General features: G+C 43.0%; 1 protein-coding gene across 1 annotated transcript in view; it reads right to left on the reverse strand.

Moving 5' to 3' along the window:
* Positions 1 to 2,837: 2,837 nt before the first annotated feature.
* The window catches only part of ZBTB21 (zinc finger and BTB domain containing 21), a 37,736-nt gene continuing 20,134 nt past the window's right edge, over positions 2,838 to 20,439 (reverse strand). Inside the window, exon 3 of the transcript XR_010840868.1 lies at positions 2,838 to 3,680. The gene's annotated coding sequence lies outside the window, so the exon portion shown is untranslated. The remainder of the gene's footprint in view (positions 3,681 to 20,439) is intronic.

Here is a 20,439-nt window from a genome sequence, read left to right on the forward strand (position 1 = left end):
AGCCCGGAGGATGTCAATGCACGTGAAAATCCGAGAAGTCCCGTCCCGGGACACTTTGGAGCGGATGCTCCTGGCCGGGCGGGCACCGCGTCCCGTGGGGCCCTGCGGGCGGGGATGAGGGGGCGGGTGGAGGTGAGGGGCACCTGGTGAGGAATCTGGGAAGGCGGCGGCAGACGCAGGGACAAGGCGACGGCCGGGCCTCCTCCACGGCTGCGGGTGAGATCCCTTCGTCGGGCCGCAGGGCTGAGAGCAGGTTGGAGGACGGTGGGCTCCACGTGGCGGATGCTACGTCTTAGGTGTCTGTAGTGATGGGTCTAGAACTGGGAAACCAGAGACGTGCACTAGGAGCGGACGGTGGTGACCCGGCCGGCTTCGAGTCTCTGCTGTTCTCTAAATCCTTGCAAACCATCTGCGTAACGATCCGTCTGACGTGCCGTCCGGGGTCAGTGCCAGCACTGCCACATCGACCTTTCTGGGAGCCACCTTGCGGACGATCGGGACGTTTCCGCTTCCCCTTCCGTTGCACCGTATGTTAGACTCTCTGAGTGGGGCCCCCTCCCTACGTTAGCACCCCTCTTCCTCACCACGGTTCTGAATAAGCTGGGAGTGAAGTCACCAGTAAACAAGGGGGCGGAGTGGCATCGTTAGTGCCCGTGAGCCAAGTGGACCACTTGGCCCGGGTCTCTTCGCCGAGCCCCCAGACCAGGTAGGTCCAGGCGCCCGAGCACAGGCAGGGCTGGGGCAGGCCTGCTTCCCGCAGGCAGCTGGCCCTCTTCTTGCCCAAGGGCCGCAGGAGGCCGGGGCTCACAGGAAGGAGGCCTGGGGTTGGGAGATCTCCCCCTCCACGCCTGTCTCTGCTCGCCCAGCTCCAACGACAGGGATCCTGGTGTCACATCTGCCAGCCCGGCGGCATCTTTGTGTTGGCCCACCTGGGCCTGAGGACCCGACCCGAACAGTCTCCTTCTCCGTCTGCGACCCAGTCCGGCTGAACGTGTTTAGTTTGGGGACCGCTGTCGATGGTGGGGGATGAGAAGCGATCAGAATAGAACGGGGTCCCTGGCGCGGAGGGGCGGGCGCTCTCCGAGGCTGCCAGCCTCGCTCAGGGGCGCCCAGGAGGGCCCAGCTCTGCTTCTAGCTGGCCGGCCAGGGTGCCGTCATCCTGGGAGCTCTGTGGAACCTCCCTTGAGATGAAGGGGTGTCCCTGGGGCCCCTGTTTTCCCTCCCCACCTGTGCAGTGCCGACAGCCCACCCCAAGCTGCCTCCCAGCTTGGAATGCGCCTCCTGCCCTTGGCTGGTTTCTCCTCCTTTTAAAAATCATTTTTTTAAAAGTAGCTTCTAAAATCCCTTTAGGCAACTTTCTCATCTGAAGAAAAAGTGAATTCTAAGGCAATCTCACGCCCTGATGAAGCAGCTGGGCACTGGATCGGTGTCTTTCAAACCTGCCGAGGACCACGCGATGCGGGTCCCCAGGCGCCCCGGGCACGGGCAGCGAACGGTCACTGCCTGGCTGCCGGCAGGCGGTGCTGTGTCTGCAGCATCGGTGCCACTGGGCTTGTTCTCACGCAATCAGGAATGCAGAGTCCCGGGCCCGCCTGCGCCTGGAGGGCAGGGGCTGCAGTTAACGAGATGCCAGGCGAGCTGACCCACACTGACGTCTGAGAGGCCCTGCGCTCGGCTCCCACGTCAGAACCTATCGGGGCACCCCGAGAGCTGGCACAGCTGCCTCAGACCTGGGGCTCGCCCCCCGAACTCTGATCGGCCTGCGGTGCGCCCAGCATTCTGTACTTTCTCGTTACGTTGTGAACGTTTGCTGCAGTGTAATATACCTGAAAAGGTGCACGCGTCTTGTGTTCAGCTCCGTGAGCTGTCACCAGTGGGCGGCCCCCACGCGACCCAGATCAGGAATCTAAACGGTACCAGCACCTGGGGCCCAGCGACGGACTCCCTCTCAGTCACGCCCCGTCGCCTCCTCCAGAGATAACCGGGTGATGACGGCTGACGGTCCGGGGTCGGCGGCTTTGGTTCTTCTAGAAGCTGCTGTGGGGCTGAGCTGCCCCCTCCGTCCCGCAGTGTACGAGTCCACCGTAGGGACACATCAGGCTACCCCTGGGGGAAGACGGGTCGCTTCCCGTTTGGACTGTTGTGAGCGTGCGCCTGATTCTTCGCAGTCCCCGTGCTGATTCTAACGTCGAGCTGTAGGTCAGGGCCACTGGCCTGCACGATGCTTCGCCCCCTCCTGGCACGCCGTCCTCACCCCGTTCGCGTCCGCCCCACCTTCGGAGCCCACTGAGTGACGCAGGCAGCAGCCCCTCCTTCTAGTCTGGCATCCAGCTGCCCAAGGATAACAAATGGCCATTTCCAGAAGCCTCTGTGTTCCTCCAGGACCGCAGGAGCCGTGATACATTTTCAAGTCCAGCCTCATTTTCTTTAAGTCAAGAGCTCTGACGAAAATCCATGTGAGCTTGTACCCTCAGCCAAAAGGTTTCAAGCGTCCGGCCGGGGCGAAAGGCTGCAGCGCCATCTCTGCCCGCTTTCCCTGCTTCTGGCCGGTGGACGCGGCTCAGGAGGGAGGTTGGGTCCCAGCGCCAGGGCGGGGGTGAGGTGAGGAAGGCACTCGTCTGGGTGCCAAATTTAAGAGGACGCCAAACACTCAGTAATCAAGTATAAACACAGTTTTAATACCATATGTAGAAAAAAATCAAAATTAATGCAAAGAGTCCGTGATGAACAGAATATCGACATTTTAAACAAAGGCCATTGCTGACCTGAGCCATACTGGACCACAGGCAAAAGAAAAAAATGTGCACCGTACATAGTCTTACTTTTTTTTTTTTTTTAACATCTTTATTGGAGTGTAATTGCTTTACAATGGTGTGTTAGTTCTGCTTTATAACAAAGTGAATCAGCTATACATATACATATGTCCCCGTATCTCCTCCCTCTTGTGTCTCCCTCTCTCCCACCCTCCCTATCCCACCCCTCTAGGTGGTCACAGAGCACCGAGCTGATCTCCCTGTGCTATGCAGCTGCTTCCCATTACCTATCCGTTTTACACTTGGTAGTGTATATGTGTCCATGCCACTCTCTCACTTTGTCCCAGTTCACCGTTCCCTCCCCATGGCCTCAAGTCCATTCTCTACTTCTGTGTCTTTATTCCTGTCCTGACCCTAGGTTCTTCAGAACCATTTAAAAAAATTTTTTTAGATTCCACATATATGTGTTAGCATACAGTATTCGTCTTTCTCTTTCTGACTTACTTCACTCTGTATGACAGACTCTAGGTCCATCCACCTCACTACAACTAACTCAATTTCGTTTCTTTTTATGGCTGAGTAACATTTCATTGTATATATGGGCCACGTCTTCTTTCTCGATTCATCTGTCGATGGACACTTAGGTTGCTTCCATGTCCTGGCTATCGTAAATAGGGCTGCAATGAACATTGGGGTGCATGTGTCTTTATGAATTATGGTTTTCTCAGGGTATATGCCCAGTAGTGGGATTGCTGGGTCGTATGGTAGTTCTATTTGTAGTTTTTTAAGGAACCTCCATACTGTTCTCCATAGTGGCTGTATCAATTTACATTCCCACCAACAGTGCAAGAGGGTTCCCTTTTCTCCACACCCTCTCCAGCATTTACTGTTTGTAGATTTTCAGCAAGATCCTTTTTGACCCACCTCCTAGAGAAACGGAAATAAAAACAAAAATAAACAAACGGGACCTAATGAAACAAAAGCTTTTGCGCAGCAAAGGAAACCATAAACAAGACGAAAAGACAACCCTCAGAATGGGAGAAAATATTAGCAAATGAAGCAACCGACAAAGGATTAATCTCCAAAATTTACAAGCAGCTCATGCAGCTCAATATCAAGAAAACAAACAACCCAGTCCAAAAACGGGCAGAAGACCTAAACAGACATTTCTCCAAAGAAGATATACAGATTGCCAACAAACACGTGAAAGGATGCTCAACATCACTAATCAGTAGAGAAATGCAAATCAAAGGTCTTACTTCTTTTTAATGGCTTGGGTTTTTTTCCAGAATATTAAGATAATTGAAAAGTATTGAAGAATGGAAAGTACGTATTCTGAAACGCATGACATTATTTTAAGTATTTTACTAACAACATAAACAGAATTTATATGTTTCCTTTCGTGGTTTTAATGGAAAAAAACCTCATCAATAGTATTTTCTAAATCTACTTCTTTGCTTATCTCATTTTTAATTCAGTAAATGCTATGTCTGACAATCTATCTAGACAAAGTGATGATCTAAAATAATGTAAAATTAATATTAAATATTATTTTATGTATTAAATAACATTAAACATCAAATACTTTAATGATATAAAAATTATCTAAAATTGTCACTTGATCAGGAGAAATTACTATGCATGGCAATGCTCTCATTAACATTAAATATCATTATTATAAAAGATTAATGTTAAATAGCATTAAACATTTAATGTTTCAGTACCATTAAAATATTTAAGAGTTGTCTGTTGCTGGGGATCCAATGCCTTGAGGGCTGTAGTTATATTTTATCCAGTGTTTTAGTTGTTCTAGGTGGGGAGGAAAATCCAGTCCCTATTATTCCATCTTGACCAGAGTGGAAATCCTCTTTAACTCTGAAGTTTTCCTCCGTGTTTTCAAACTTCTTGTCTCTTTGTGCTGATTCTGTGTAACTTTTGTTAGTTCTTTTTTTTTTTTTAATTGAAGTATAGTTGATTTACAACTTTTCAGGTGGAGAGCAAAGTGATTCAGTTATACAAACACATACACACATATATATATATATATATATATTCTTTTTCAGATTATTTCTGTTTTAGGTTATTATAAGATATCAAATATAGTTCCCTGTGCTACACAGTAGGTCCCTGTTGGTTATCTATTTTATAAATATATAGTCGTGTGTATCTGTTAATCCCAAACTCCTAATTTATCCCCCCATTCTTTTCCCCTTTGGTAACCATAAGTTTGTTCTCTATGTCTGTGAGTCTATTTCTGTTTTGTAGATAAGTTCATTTGTGTCATATTTTAGATTCCACACATAAGTGATATCATATGATATTTGGCTTTGTCTGTCTGACTTACTTCACTTAGTATGATAATCTCTAGGTCCATTCATGTTGCTGCAAATGGAGTTATTTCATTCTTTCTTATGGGTGAGTAATATTCCATAATATATATACACATATACATATATGACATCTTCTTTCATCTGTTGACGGACACTTAGGTTGCTTCCACATCTTGGCTATTTTAAATAATGCTGCTCTGAACACTGGGGTGTATGTATTTTTTCGAATTAGAGTTTTCATTTTTTCTGGATATATGCCCAGGAGTGGGATTCCTGGGTCATATCGTAATTTTATTTTTAGGTTTTTAAGGAACTTCCATACTGTTTTCCAAAGTGGCTGCACCAATTTACATTCCCACCAACAGTGTAGGAGTATTTCCTTTTCTCCACACTCTCTCCAGCACTTATAATTTGTAGACATTTTGATGATGGTCATTCTGTAGATTCTGTGTAATTTTCTTCTGATGTATCTGCTAGTTCATTAATTCTCTTTGGCCATATGAAATGTTCTTTGACCCAGTTGCCTTAGTCCATTTGATCTGCTATAACAGAAAACCACAGACCGGGTGGCTTATAAACAACAGAAATTTATTTAGGCTGGAAGTCCAAGATCAAGGCACCACCAGCAGATTCGATGCCTGGTGAGGGCTCTTTCCCCGGTCCACAGATGGCGTCTTCTCACTGTGTCCTCACCCAGGCATAAGGGCTGAGAGAGCTCTCTGGGGCCTCTTTTATAAGGGCACTAATCCCATTCATGAGGGCTCCACCCCTGTGACCTAGTCACCTTCTAGCGGCACCACCCCCAAACACCATTACACATTCTTATGTAAGGCATGGGGGACACAAGTATTCAGTCCACAACACCATTCACTGAGGTGGTTTTTTTTTTTAATTTCAAATTGTTATTTTTTCTCTAGATGTTCCATGTGTTTCTTTCTCAAATATACCTGATCAGTCCGTATACTGTCCAGTTATTTGTCATCTTTATTATTTCACTTTACTATTTTAAAATGTTTCATAAATATCTATTGCGTACCTGCCCTATGACGGTGTAACACCGGCAGCTTCCGGTGGCCTAATTCTGTTGCTGGTTGTCACTGCCAAATCTCACCCAGGGGGCCTGCCTCCTCCCGTGTTCACTGTGAGCTCTTGGCTTGATCTGCTGGAATCATAAGCACCTATATCTGGGGTGCTTTCAAACAGAGGGGGCTATCGTCTGATTCAATGGTGAGCCTTGGGTGACATGGACTTGAAACTGCGTATTGGGGGCCCCAAGACCACCCCCAGGCTGGGTGGTTTGCTAGGACTCACAGGACGCATGGACAAGATACACTGCAGTGAAAGGATACAAAGCAAATGCAGCAGAGGGGAAATGTGCGTGAGGTGAGACCCAGAGGAAGGGGGAGCAAGCTTCCTGGTGGAGCCATGTTCCTTCCGCCCTGAGTGGGACGGCACATCACACGTCACACCTACCAGCGATGCTCATTAGTGGCTCGGTGCCAGTTGTTCTACTGGGAGCTGGTCATGTGGCACCTTCTGCCCGGCATACCAAAATTCCAGACTCGCCGGAGAACAGCAGGTATTCAGCATAAACCGTATTGTTTGTACAAACAGTGAGCCGCTGTGGCCCTTGCACACTTCCTAAGGAGGGCAGGCTGGCTGCGGTCGCACTTTTTTGCACAGCCTAGCTGCCCCGCCCCACAGTCCCAGCTCCCCCACCTTGTCCCTGCCCAAGGCTCAGCATCCCCAAGAGTGATGCCAGGGGCGCCCACCCTCAGGCAAGCCAACTCTCTCCAGCTCAGGAGATTTTTTGCTCCTTGGGGGTGAGCTGGAGAGGGGGCTTGGAAAATCCCCCTATTTCTTATGGGTCTGGTAATTCATCAGAAAGTGTGTCCTATCAAGAATCCAAGTGCTTCCAGGCAGGAAATCTCAGACCATCTAATTCATCATGCATCAGAAATAAAAGTGTTTCATAATTATTTTTTTAAAGAATTAAAAAAAGAACCCAATAAGAATTCCTGATCTCAGGTATCAGGCCAAAAAAATAAACATAAAGTTGGGAGGTGGTCATCCACTGAGTAATAACTTCTCTAACAGAAAGTTTCGAAGCCCAAGTTCTGTCTCTCTATCTGGGGACTCTGGCTCTCTTGGCAGCTTTGCATGGTTGCTGGCGTTGCTCTTCCTGTAATCGGGGTTCATTTATCCACTAGGCACAGGGTTTAGGGTCCATGGTACTTTTAGGGAACCACAAAAGCGTTTTTATGGGGACCACAAAAATATTTTAATTTCTTTGAAAAGCAGAAGGGAAAAATATGAGGTTTTAGCATTGAAGAAAATGTTTTAACTCACTTCACCCAGTTATATTTTTCTTTTTTAATGAAAATGATATTATATTTGAAATATAAAATATCATTTTAAATCTATATGTTTCTATGGAAGAAAGGTTCTCCCCAAGTGTCTAGGGTCAACAAAAAATATAATGTGGCCCTGTCTTCAATGTATTAAGAAAATCACTTATTGGGAACATACTATATTCGTAGTATTGACACTGGAAATATGGTTATTTCAAAAAAAAATTTCCAAGTTGTATACATTGTAAGACTGTTCCAGAGCTCTGGTAACTCTTTCAACTGTAACTCTTTGGACCAATCAAAGTAAGTTTGCAGGGGAAGAGCTTCAGCTCCTGAATTGCGTAAACCTTTCCTCAGTGGTTGGCTATAGCCATTTCCAACTATTCAGTGCAACAAATCAGGAAACGTTCCCTGGATGTTTCTAACATTCTGTGGATGTGTAGGTGGCTAGAAACAGAGCTCAACTCTTCTTAGAGACCCGACAGCACTTGATGAAAATGATTTTACTTTAAATGAGAGGGCTATTCAAGGCTATTTTGCACTTTAGGTTCTTTACATTTTACTAAAAAACAAACAAAAATCACATCAAATGTTACACGCTATTCAGTAATCCATCTTTGGTCTTTGATTTTGTGAACAGAAACAGGTTCTTTTTTTGAGAGGGGGTGGGCGCGCCATGTGGCATGTGGGATCTTAGTTCTCCATTCCCCGGCCAGGGATCGAACCTGTGCCCCCTGCAGTGGAAGCGTGTGTTTTAACCACTGGACCGCCAGGGAGGTCCCAGAAACGGTTTCTTGATAAGCTCTTTGAACTGAACTTGGAGACCCAACTTGAATGCCTGTGAACACCTGCTTTTCATCACTGAGACCATTAGAACCAAATCTCTGCTTCCTTACACACCAAATTTCTGTTTTGAGGGGAACAAATTAAGGTGTCATCCTGATGTGTTTATCACATGAGGGACAAGAATAGGTCTGGCGTCCCTGCCATTTTAACTACTTATCACCTCTGCCACCAGAAACACTGAGGAATAAAAGGGACGGCTCTTCCCTCAGCCAGCAAGTCCCAGGCCCCCTGGCCTCCTCCTGTAGAGGACACCTTGCCACCCAGTTATCCGATGACCTGGGCAGGACAAAGTGTCTAACGGTGGGTTGTGACCCATTACCAGATTAGGAAATTCACATAACGGGTTGTGACCGAGGTTTTTCACTATAAATGAATAACACAGAGGCAGATTTACTGTGCGGCTAATTCATTAGGCTCCAGGGCCCCTCACTTGTGCAGGCCACCTCGTAGATTATCCTACTATGGCAAATTGTATAAAAGTGCGACCAGGCACATACTGATGACAAGAGAGAGGTCTGTTTCCATCCTGACATCCCCTCCGCCATCATTTCTTTTGTGATGGTTGGTGTTGAGGTGAACATAGGCTTTTTGAGACCTGACTTAAAGGTAAGCTGAGGAGGGGACAAGTTTAGTTTGGATTTAGGGAGATGTATGTGATTTTTCGGTCAAGTTGGAGAAAATTTCATTTATGAGCTGCTTGGAATTTGGAAGAATTTTTCAGACACACCGTGCTAGACACTTTAGGACATGTTAGCTAAGCTATTAATAATAAAATAACTAGTCTCAGTTCCCCTTCTGACCAAGATGGAGTAACAGGACTGCATTTACCATCCTGCTTGAAACAACTGAATTCCAGACAAAACATATGAAAGAATGATTTTCCAAACATTGATCATCAGGCAACAAAGAACAGTGACCACTGAGGGATGAGAAAAAAATGAGGCAAAGCAGCATCTCTCTGACTGAGGAGCTGGGGCCACAAGTCCAGGGAAGACATGGTGGCTGGGGTTCAAGGGGAGATGACCAGAGAGGAGAAGGCTGCCCAGAGAGGCCGCTTGACTCTTCAGTGCGTACTGATCAACACACGTGAGGAAACTTCTGACGCCAGAAAAGAGCCACCTAAACATATTCGAGGGGACAATCCCAGAACTTATGCTGCTTTAAATAATTCATGGGACATTGGGTAGAAGGGGTGTATTTGCCTCAGCAGTGGAGCAAAATTAGCCCTAGATTAAATGCCACTTGGATCCCACTGAACATGGTTTAAAAACAAAACCTAAATGGATAGAGCTGTTTCCAAGTAAGCTAATTATGTCCCCCAAACAAAGTTCTAGAATATTTATAGGAATATAAAAATACCCAGCACCCAACAAGGTAAAATTCACAATGCCTTCCATCCAACAAAAAATTACCAGATATGCCAAGAGGCAGAAAACTGTTACCCAGAATGAGAAGAAAGAGAAGTAAATTGAAACCAAACCAGAAATGGAACAGATGATAGAATTAGTATACAAGGACATTAAAAAGTTGTTATAACTGTATTCCATATGTTCAAGAAGCTGGAGGAAAGATTGAAAATGTTAAGTAGAGACATACAAGATAAATGTAAGATCCAAATCAAATTTCTAGAGATGAAAACTACACCAGATGGTTAATGGCAGATTAGACATTGCAGTAAAAAAAGATTAGTAAACTAGAAGCACAGCAATAGAAATCATCCAAAATGAAACAGAAAGAACAAAAGGGAAAATTTTAATAAAGCAACAGTGAACTCTGGAACAAGTTCAAGTGGTCTAATAAATGTGTAATTGGAGTTGTGGAAGGAGAGAGAAGAGAGGGCAGGAAAGGAATAAATATTTAAAGAAATAATGGCTGAAAAATTTCCAAATCTGATAAGAACTATAAACTCAAACACCTAAGAATTAAATGAGCCCAAGTGTGCATGGGCATACATACACACACACACACACACACACACACACGATAAAAGTACACCATGGTGTGTCATAATCAGATTGCATAAAATTGGTAACAAAGAGAAGAGGAACCAAGATGGCGGAGTAGAAGGACGTGCTCTCACTCCCTCTTGTGAGAACACCAGAATCACAACTAGCTGCTGGACAATCATCGACAGGAAGACACTGGAACTCACCAAAAATGATACCCCACATCCAAAGACAAAGGAGAAGCCACAACGAGACAGTAGGAGGGGCGCAATCACAGTAAAATCAAATTCCATAACTGCTGGGTGGGTGACTCACAGACTGGAGAACACTTATACCACAGAAGTCCACCCACTGGAGTGAAGGTTCTGAGCCCCACGTCAGGCTTCCCAACCTGGGGGTCCGGCAACAGGAGGAGGAATTCCCAGAGAATCAGACTTTGAAGCCCAGTGGGATAGATTGCAGGACTTCGACAGGACTGGGGGAAACAGAGACTCCACTCTTAGAGGGCACACACAAAGTAGTGTGTGCATCAGGACCCAGGAGGAAGGAGCAGTGACCCCACAGGAGACTGAGCCAGACCTACCTGCTAGTGTTGGAGGGTCTCCTGCAGAGGCAGGGGGTGGCTGTGGCTCACCGTAGGGACAAGGACACTGGCAGCAGAAGTTCTGGGAAGTACTCCTTGGCATGAGCCCTCCCAGAGCCTGTCATTAGCCCCACCAAAGAGCCCAGGTAGGCTCCAGTGTTGGGTTGCCTCAGGCCAAACAACCAACGGGTAGGGAACCCAGCCCCACCCATCAACAGTCAAGCAGATTAAAGTTTTACTGAGCTCTGTCCACCAGAGCAACAGTCAGCTCTACCCACCACCAGCCCCTCCCATCAGGAAACTTACACAAGCCTCTTAGATAAACTCATCCACCAGAGGGCAGACAGCAGAAGCAAGAACTACAATCCTGCAGCCTGTGGAACAAAAACCACATTCACAGAAACATAGACAAGATGAAAAGGCAGAAGGCTATGTACCAGATGAAGGAACAAGATAAAACCCCAGAAAAACAACTAAACAAAGTGAAGATAGGCAACCTTCCAGAAAAAGAATGGAGGCAAAGATCGAGAAGATGCAAGAAATGTTTAACAAAGACCTAGAAGAATTAAGAACAAACAAACAGAGATGAACAATACAATAACTGAAATGAAAACTACACTAGAAGGAATCAATAGCAGAATAACTGAGGCAGAAGAATGGATAAGTGACCTGGAAGACAGAATGGTGGAATTCACTGCTGCAGAACAGAATAAAGAAAAAAGAATGAAAAGAAATGAAGACAGCCTCAGAGACCTCTGGGACAACATTAAATGCAACAACATTCGCATTATAGGGGTCCCAGAAGGAGAAGAGAGAGAGAAAGGACCAGAGAAAATATTTGAAGAGATTATAGTCGAAAACTTCCCTAACATGGGAAAGGAAATAGCCACCCAAGTCCAGGAAGTGCAGAGAGTCCCATATAGGATAAACCTAAGGAGAAACATGCCGAGACACATAGTAATCAAACTGGCAAAATTAAAGACAAAGAAAAATTATTGAAAGCAGCAAGGGAAAAATGACAAATAACATACAAGGGAACTCCCATAAGGTTAACAGCTGATTTCTCAGCAGAAACATCAGAAGCCAGAAGGGAGTGGCATGATATACTTAAAGTGATGAAAGGGAAGAACCTACAACCAAGATTACTCTACCCGGCAAGGATCTCATTCAGATTCGATGGAGAAATCAAAAGCTCTACAGACAAGCAAAAGCTAAGAGAATTCAGCACCACCAAACCAGCTCTACAACAAATGCTAAAGGAACTTCTCTAAGTGGGAAACACAAAAGGACCTACAGAAACAAGCCCAAAACAGTTAAGAAAATGGTCATAGGAACATACTTATTGATAATTACCTTAAATGCGAATGGATTAAATGCTCCAACCAAAAGACACGGGCTTGCTGAATGGATACAAAAACAAGACCCATATATATGCTGTCTACAAGAGATGCACTTCAGACCTAGGGACACATACAGACTGAAAGTGAGGGGATGCAAAAAGATATTCCATGCAAATGGAAATCAAAACAAAGCTGGAGTAGCTATACTCATAGCAGATAAAATAGACTTTAAAATAAAGAATGTTACAAGACACAAGGAAGGACACTACATAATGATCAAGGGATGAATCCAAGAAGAAGATATAACAATTATAAATATATATGCACCCAACATAGGAGCACCTCAATACATATGGCAACTGCTATCAGCTATAAAAGAGGAAATCGACAGTAACACAATAATAGTGGGGGACTTTAACACCTCACTCACACCAATGGACAGATCATCCAAAATGAAAATAAATAAGGAAACAGAAGCTTTAAATGACACACTAGACCAGATAGATTTAATTGATATTTATAGGACATTCCATCCAAAAACAGCAGATTACACTTTCTTCTCAAGTGTGCACAGAGCATTCTCCAGGATAGATCACATCTTTGGTCATAAATCAAGCCTCAGTAAATTTAAGAAAATTGAAATCATATCAAGCATCTTTTCTGACCACAACGCTATGAGATTAGAAATGAATTACAGGAAAAAAAACGTAAAAAACACAAACACATGGAAGCTAAACAATATGTTACTAAATAACCAAGAGATCACTGAAGAAATCAAAGAGGAAATAAAAAAATACCTGGAGACAAATGACAGTGAAAACACGACGATCCAAAACCTATGGGATGCAACAAAAGCAGTTGTAAGAGGGAAGTTTATAGCTATACAAGCCTACCTCAAGAAACAAGAAAAATCTCAAATATACAATCTAACCTTACACCTAAAGGAACCAGAGAAAGAAGAACAAACAAAACCCAAAGTTAGCAGAAGGAAAGAAATCATAAAGATCAGAGCAGAAATAAATGAAATAGAGACAAAGAAAACAATAGCAAAGATCAATAAAACTAAAAGCTGGTTCTTTGAGAAGATAAACAAAACTGATAAACCATTAGCCAGACACATCAAGAAAAAGAGGGAGAGGACTCAAATCAATAAAATTAAAACTGAAAAAGGAGAAGTTACAACGGACACCACAGAAAATACAAAGCATCCTAAGAGACTACTGCAAGCAACTCTTTGCCAACAAAATGCACAACCTGGAAGAAATGGGCAAATTCTTAGAAAGGTATAACCTTCCAAGACTGAACCAGGAAGAAATAGAAAATATGAACAGACCAATCACAAGTAATGAAATTGAACCTGTGTTTAAAAATCTTCCAACAAACAAAAGTCCAGGACCAGGTGGCTTCACAGGTGAATTCTATCAAACATTTAGAGAAGAGCTAACACCCATCCTTCTCAAACTCTTCCAAAAAAATTGCAGAGGAAGGAACACTCCCAGACTCATTCTATGAGGCCACCATCACCCTGATACCAAAACCAGACAAAGATACTACAAAAAAAAGAAAATTATAGACCAGTATCGCTGATGAATACAGACGCAAAAACCCTCAACAAAATACTAGCAAACAGAATCCAACAACACATTACAAGGATCATACACCATGATCAAATGGGATTTATCCCAGGGATGCAAGGATTCTTCAATATACACAAATCAATCAACGTGGTACACCATATTAACAAACTGAAGGAGAAAAACCATGTGATCACCTCAATAGATGCCGAAAAAGCTTTTGACAAAATTCAACACCCATTTATGATAAAAACTCTCCAGAAAGTGGGCATAGAGGGAACCTACCTCAACATAGTAAAGGACATATATGACAAACCCACAGCAAACATCATTCTCAAGGGTGAAAAACTGAAAGCATTTCCTCTAAGATCAGGAACAAGTCAAGGATGTCCACTCTCACCACTATTATTCAACACAGTTTTGGAAGTCCTAGCCACAGCAACCAGAGAAGAAAAAGAAATAAAAGGAATCCAAATTGGAAAAGAAGAAGTAAAACTGTCACTGTTTGCAGATGACATGATACTATACATAGAGAATCCTAAAGATGCCACCAGAAAACTACTAGAGCTAATCAATGAATTTGGTAAAGTTGCAGGATACAAAATTAATGCACAGAAATCTCTTGGATTCCTATATGCTAATGATGAAAAATCTGAAAGAGAAATTAAGGAAACACTCCCATTTACCACTGCAACAAAATGAATAAAATACCTAGGAATAAACCTACCTAGGGAGACAAAAGACCTGTATGCAGAAAACTATAAGACACTGATGAAAGAAATTAAAGATGATACCAACAGATGGAGAGATATACCATGTTCTTGGATTGGAAGAATCAATATTGTGAAAATGACTATACTATCCAAAGCAATCTACAGATTTGATGTAATCCCTATCAAATTACCAATGGCATTTTTTACGGAACTAGAACAAAAAAATCTTTTAATTTGTATGGAGACACAAAAGACCCCGAATAGCCATAGCAGTCTGGAGGGAAAAAAAACGGAGCTGGAGGAATCAGACTCCCTGACTTCAGATTATACTACAAAGCTACAGTAATCAAGACAATATTGTACTGGCACAAAAACAGAAACATAGATCAATGGAACAAGATAGAAAGCCCAGAGATAAACCCACACACCTATGGTCAACTAATCTATGACAAAGCAGGCAAAATGTACAATAGAGAAAAGACAGTCTCTTCAATAAGTGGTGCTGGAAAAACTGGACATCTACATGTAAAAGAATGAAATTAGAACACTCCCTAACACTATACACAAAAATAAACTCAAAATGGATTTGAGACCTCAATGTAAGACCAGACACTATAAAACTCTTAGAGGAAAACATAGGAAGAACACTCTTTGGCATAAATCACAGCAAAATCTTTTTTGATCCACCTCCTAGAGTAATGGAAATAAAAACAAAAATAAACAAATGAGACCTAATGAAACTTCAAAGCTTTTGCACAGCAAAGGAAACCATAAACAAGATGAAAAGACAACTCTCAGAATGGGAGAAAATATTTGCAAATGAAGCAACTGACAAAGGATTAATCTCCAAAATATATAAACAGTTCATGCAGCTCAATATTAAAGAAACAAACAACCCAATCCAAAAATGGGCAGAAGACCTAAATAGACATTTCTCCAAAGAAGACATATAGATGGACAAGAAGCCCATGAAAAGCTGCTCAACATCACTAACTATTAGAGAAATGCAAATCAAAACTACAATGAGGTATCACCTTACACCAGTTAGAATGGGCATCATCAGAAAATCTACAAACAACAAATGCTGGAGAGGGTGTGGAGAAAAGGGAACCCTCTTGAACTGTTGGTGGGAATGTAAACTGATACAGCCACTATGGAGAACAGTATGGAGGTTCCTTAAAAAACTAAAAATAGAATTACCATATGATCCAGCAATCCCACTACTGAGCATATACCCAGAGAAAACCATAATTCAAAAATACACATGCACCCCAATATTCATTGCAGCACTCTTTACAATAGCCAGGTCATGGAAGTAACCTAAATGCCCATCGACAGACAAATGGATAAAGAAGATGTGGTACATATATACAATGGAATATTACTCAGCCATGAAAAGGAATGAAATTGAGTCATTTGTTGAGATGTGGATGGATCTAGAGAGTGTCATACAGAGTGAAGTAAGTCAGAAAGAGAAAAACAAATATCGTATATTAACGCATGTATGTGGAACCTATAAAAATGGTACAGATGAATCGATTTGCAGGGCAGAAGTTGAGACACAGATGTAGAGAACAAACGTATGGACACCAAGGGGGAAAACTGCGGTGGGGCGGGGATGGTGGTGTGCTGAATTGGGTTATTGGGATTGACATGTATACACTGATGTGTATGATGATGTGTTTTTTACATAAAATTGATGACTAATAAGAACCTGCTGTATAAAAAAATAAATAAATAAAATTCAAAAATTAGAAAAAAACCACAAAAAACTAATACTAAACTTTCGGGTATTTGTATGGAAATATGTTAATAGAAATGTTTCAGACATTACATGAAATTCCTAAAAATCTTATATGTTCTGGTATAATGTTATAAGTCATAATTCTAGTTATTACTTTAAAATGTATATCTCGGAAATAACTAAATTTCCTTGTCAATTGCATTATTATGAACTTTCTTCAAATCTTTAACCGTGGTCATTTTTAAGTCTTTTGTCATTTACAGATAGTTCTGGGTGTACTCTGATGCTTTTACAACAATGTTCCTATAAAAGGGTTTCATCTTCAAGGAATTCATGGAAAAGACTCTGACAAATACAGCTTTCTGGTAACTGACTATACTGCTGAACTGAATGAATAAGCCTTTTCAGAACTCTAATGGAAAACTGATGAATTCATAAAAGTGCTAACAAAAGATCAAGATGAAAAAAAATTAATTACATGGGACTGAGTGAACTGATGAGGATGATTATAATTTTTGTGACTTTCTGTTTGAATAAAAATAATGTGATGTAAATTTATGTAAAAAGAACTTAATGCAAAACAATGCGACTCTTCTCACAAAAGAAAAAAATTTGGTAACAAAGAGAAAAACTTAAAAGCAAAATTGGTATATTATGTATATGGGAACAAAGATAAGTATTTCTCACTAGAAATAATTCAAGGTAGAAACAGTAAAGCAATATCTTTAAAGTACTGGAAGAAAAACCCTATCCATTCTAGAATTCTATACCCAGCAAAACAATCTTTCAAAATTGGCAAAATAAAACCTATAATGGAGAAGAATTTTAAAAAAAGAATATATACATATATATGTATAACAGAATCACTTTTCTGTATACCTGAAAGTAACACAATATTGTAAATCAAATATGTTTCAATAAAAAATAAACAAAATTGGCAAAATAAAGATTTTTCTAGACCTACACAAGCTGAAATAACTTAGCACCAGTAGACCTTTTCTACAAGAAATATTAATGTTAATGTCCTTCAGGCAGAAGGACAATGATATCATATGGAAACTTGGATCTGCAGGTGAAATGAAGGGCTCAAGGAATGGAAACTTATATGGGCAAATATAAAAACTTTGTTTCTTATTAATTCAATTCCTTTAAAAGGTTAATTGACTATTTAAAGCGAAATAATGACAATGTATTGTGGGGCTAATGACATACACAGACATGAAATGTATGACAACCAAACACAACGACTGAGAAGCATATACTGTCAATTCTTATATCACCCATAAGGTAAGGTAATTAAAAAATCATTAACAAAATCATAAAAACTCAGTTAATCCAAAAAAAGAAAACAGGGAACACAGAATAGCTGAAATAATTAGAAAATGAATAATAAGATGGTAGATTTAAATGCAACCATATCAGTAATCACCTTAAAGGTAAATGATCTAAATACCCTGATTAAAAGACAGAGGATGTCAGATTGGATTTAAAAAAAATCAGTACCCAAATACATGCCTACAGGAAATATACTTTAAATATAATGACACAGATAGGTTACAAGTAGAAGGACGGAAAAAAAAATACCACGCTAAAATTAGTCAAAAGAAAGCTGGAGTAGTTATATTAATACAAACGAAGTAGGTTTCACAGTAGATACGGAAGGTCATTTAAAAAATGTTACAGGGGTCAAGTAATCAACCCTGTACATTTATGCACCTAATAGCATAGTGTTAAACTACATGATATAAAAATTGATAGAACTGAAAGGAAAAAGAAACAATTATAGTCCCCCCTCCCTCCTACCTTCCTTCCTCCTTTCCTTCCCTCCTTCCTTCTTTCCATCCCCCTCTCCTCTGTTAAAAGCCATAACGTAGATTCCCACGTGGACGGCAGTCAGCCTGAGCGTGGAAAGCAGGCCCAAGGGGGCTGGAGATTGGATACATGGCAGGGAAACTGAGGTAACGGGAGCTGAGTTTCTCACCATCACAGAGGAGAGATACAAACCTGGAGAGAGGCAGCCAAAGAATACATCGTGTGGTACAGGATTGGAACTGAAGCTATGGATGTGAATTCATAGATTTCTGAATATGTCAACAGGCCTACAGGATTCACAGATAAATTCAGATGTGTGTGTGTGTGTGTGTGTGTGTGTTTCCCCTTTAAGCCTGTCCACAGAAGGGCCTGGGGGCGTCCACACGTTAGTTAGAATCAGCATGCTTAACGCCCAGATCCTGGTCTTCAAACACCATTCTCCGCTAAAAGGAATCAGACTCTTCAGGCTCCAGCAGAGAAGGAATGAGATGGGTCTGGAACATCTTGATGTGTCAGAAAGTGAGAAGATACTCAAGGAATGAAGGGGACATGCCAAAGGTCAGAGAAGCCAGTGTAATGCTCCCACCGGCTAAATCTAGGATAATCTGAGCATGAAAATGAAAAAAAAAAAAAGAAAGGTGGCAACTGATTATAGCCCATTGAATAGAACAAGAATCCATGAATCCACAACACATAAACAAGTAAATGAACAAATTAATTTCTTGCAGTAGAAAGCCCACAGATAAATGAAGAAAGAATGAAGGTTTGAGAAAATCTCCCTTTGGAAACAATTATAAAAATAATTCAGGCAAGACACACAAACATCAACAGATGCTAAAGTTAGTGGGTAAAACTGAGATGAATAATGAGATTTTACATAGTTTCAGAACATCTCCCTGCAAAATATTAACAACAAAGGGGAAAAACATAATGAAGAAACCTGGTAGAAAAGATCTCAGTCGAATGATTAAAATTAATACCACCAGTAACAGGACAAACAGGCATCGCCTGCCACCCATAGGCTGACATGGAAAGAACACGGCCTCTGTGACATTCCGGTACAAAACTGCAAGACATGGTCTCATCATGAGAAAACACCGGACAAACTCCAGTTGAGGGGAATCTACAGGATGACTGGTCCACAATCTTCAAAATGATCAAGGCCATAAAAGTCAAAGACAGACTGAGGAATATTCCAGAGTGAGGGAAACAAGAGATTACTGGGGTATCTGAGAAGGGGGCGGGGGAGCAGGGGGCAGGAAGGGAAAGTCAAAAATAATATGGGAGGATGGGCTTCCCCGGTGGCGCAGCGGTTGAGAGTCCGCCTGCCGATGCAGGGGACGCGGGTTCGTGCCCCGGTCCGGGAGGATCCCACGTGCCGCGGAGCGGCTGGGCCCGTGAGCCGTGGCCGCTGAGCCTGCGCGTCTGGAGCCTGTGCTCCGCAACGAGAGAGGCCACAGCAGTGAGAGGCCCGCGAGCCGCAAAAAAAAAAAAAAAAAGTAACACAGAATCAGGGGCTTCCCTGGTGGCGCAGCGGTTGAGAGTCCGCCTGCCGATGCAGGGGACGCGGGTTCGTGCCCCGGTCCGGGAGGATCCCACGTGCCGCGGAGCGGCTGGGCCGCTGAGCCTGCGCGTGCCGAGCCTGCGCTCCGCAACGGGAGAGGCCACAGCAGTGAGAGGCCCGCGTACCGCAAAAATAATAATAATAACAATAATAATATGGGAGGAAAACGAGCCTGTTGCTGTTTTACAAGCTCTCAGACACACGTGCACCGTGCTTCACATGCAGTGAGCGCCAGCGTCCGCTATTCCTACAATACTAGGGAGAGCTGTCGACTGCTCCTCCTAGGCTTACTGGTGAGCTTCCCAGGCACGTGGCCACACGGGCGTGACCTAACGGGCACTTTAGCCGTGCTGGGCCACACACGCACGGCCGCGAGAGCCAGCACGAGGGTGATGCGTGTGCACAGTTCAAGGGGCTCGCCAACCTAACACGTGCGACTTGAACATTTCCATTCCTCCTTGGGCTTACTGAGAACCATGTAAAAATTAAAATACACTCTGGGTCTCTTAGTGGGCAGCTGAATCAAAATATTCTGGGGGACGCATATGCGCAGAGGTGCTCAGGAAGAGCCTCCTTCTCATATCAGCTGAAAATCATCTGGCTGGTGGTCTTTCATCTCAGACAAGATTTTTTTGCTGCATTTATTTATCAAATACTTCATAGACCCCTTCCCTTGCCGGGCCCTGGAGATGAGGATGGATAATAACAGCCCCTGCCCTCGGGCCCCTCCCAGCCTCGTGGCATAAACCGTACGTGGTTAGACGGAGGTGGCGAGGGGAATGGCAGGACCGTGTCAGGGTCTTACGGGAACACTTGGGAGGCCGACTACTTTGGCCTGGCGTGAGGAGTGGGTGGAGAGGGGGAAAGGAAGTATTTTCTGGAA

This window comes from Kogia breviceps, chromosome 5 (genome assembly GCF_026419965.1).
Source record: "Kogia breviceps isolate mKogBre1 chromosome 5, mKogBre1 haplotype 1, whole genome shotgun sequence".
Taxonomy (NCBI): Eukaryota; Metazoa; Chordata; class Mammalia; order Artiodactyla; family Physeteridae; genus Kogia; species Kogia breviceps.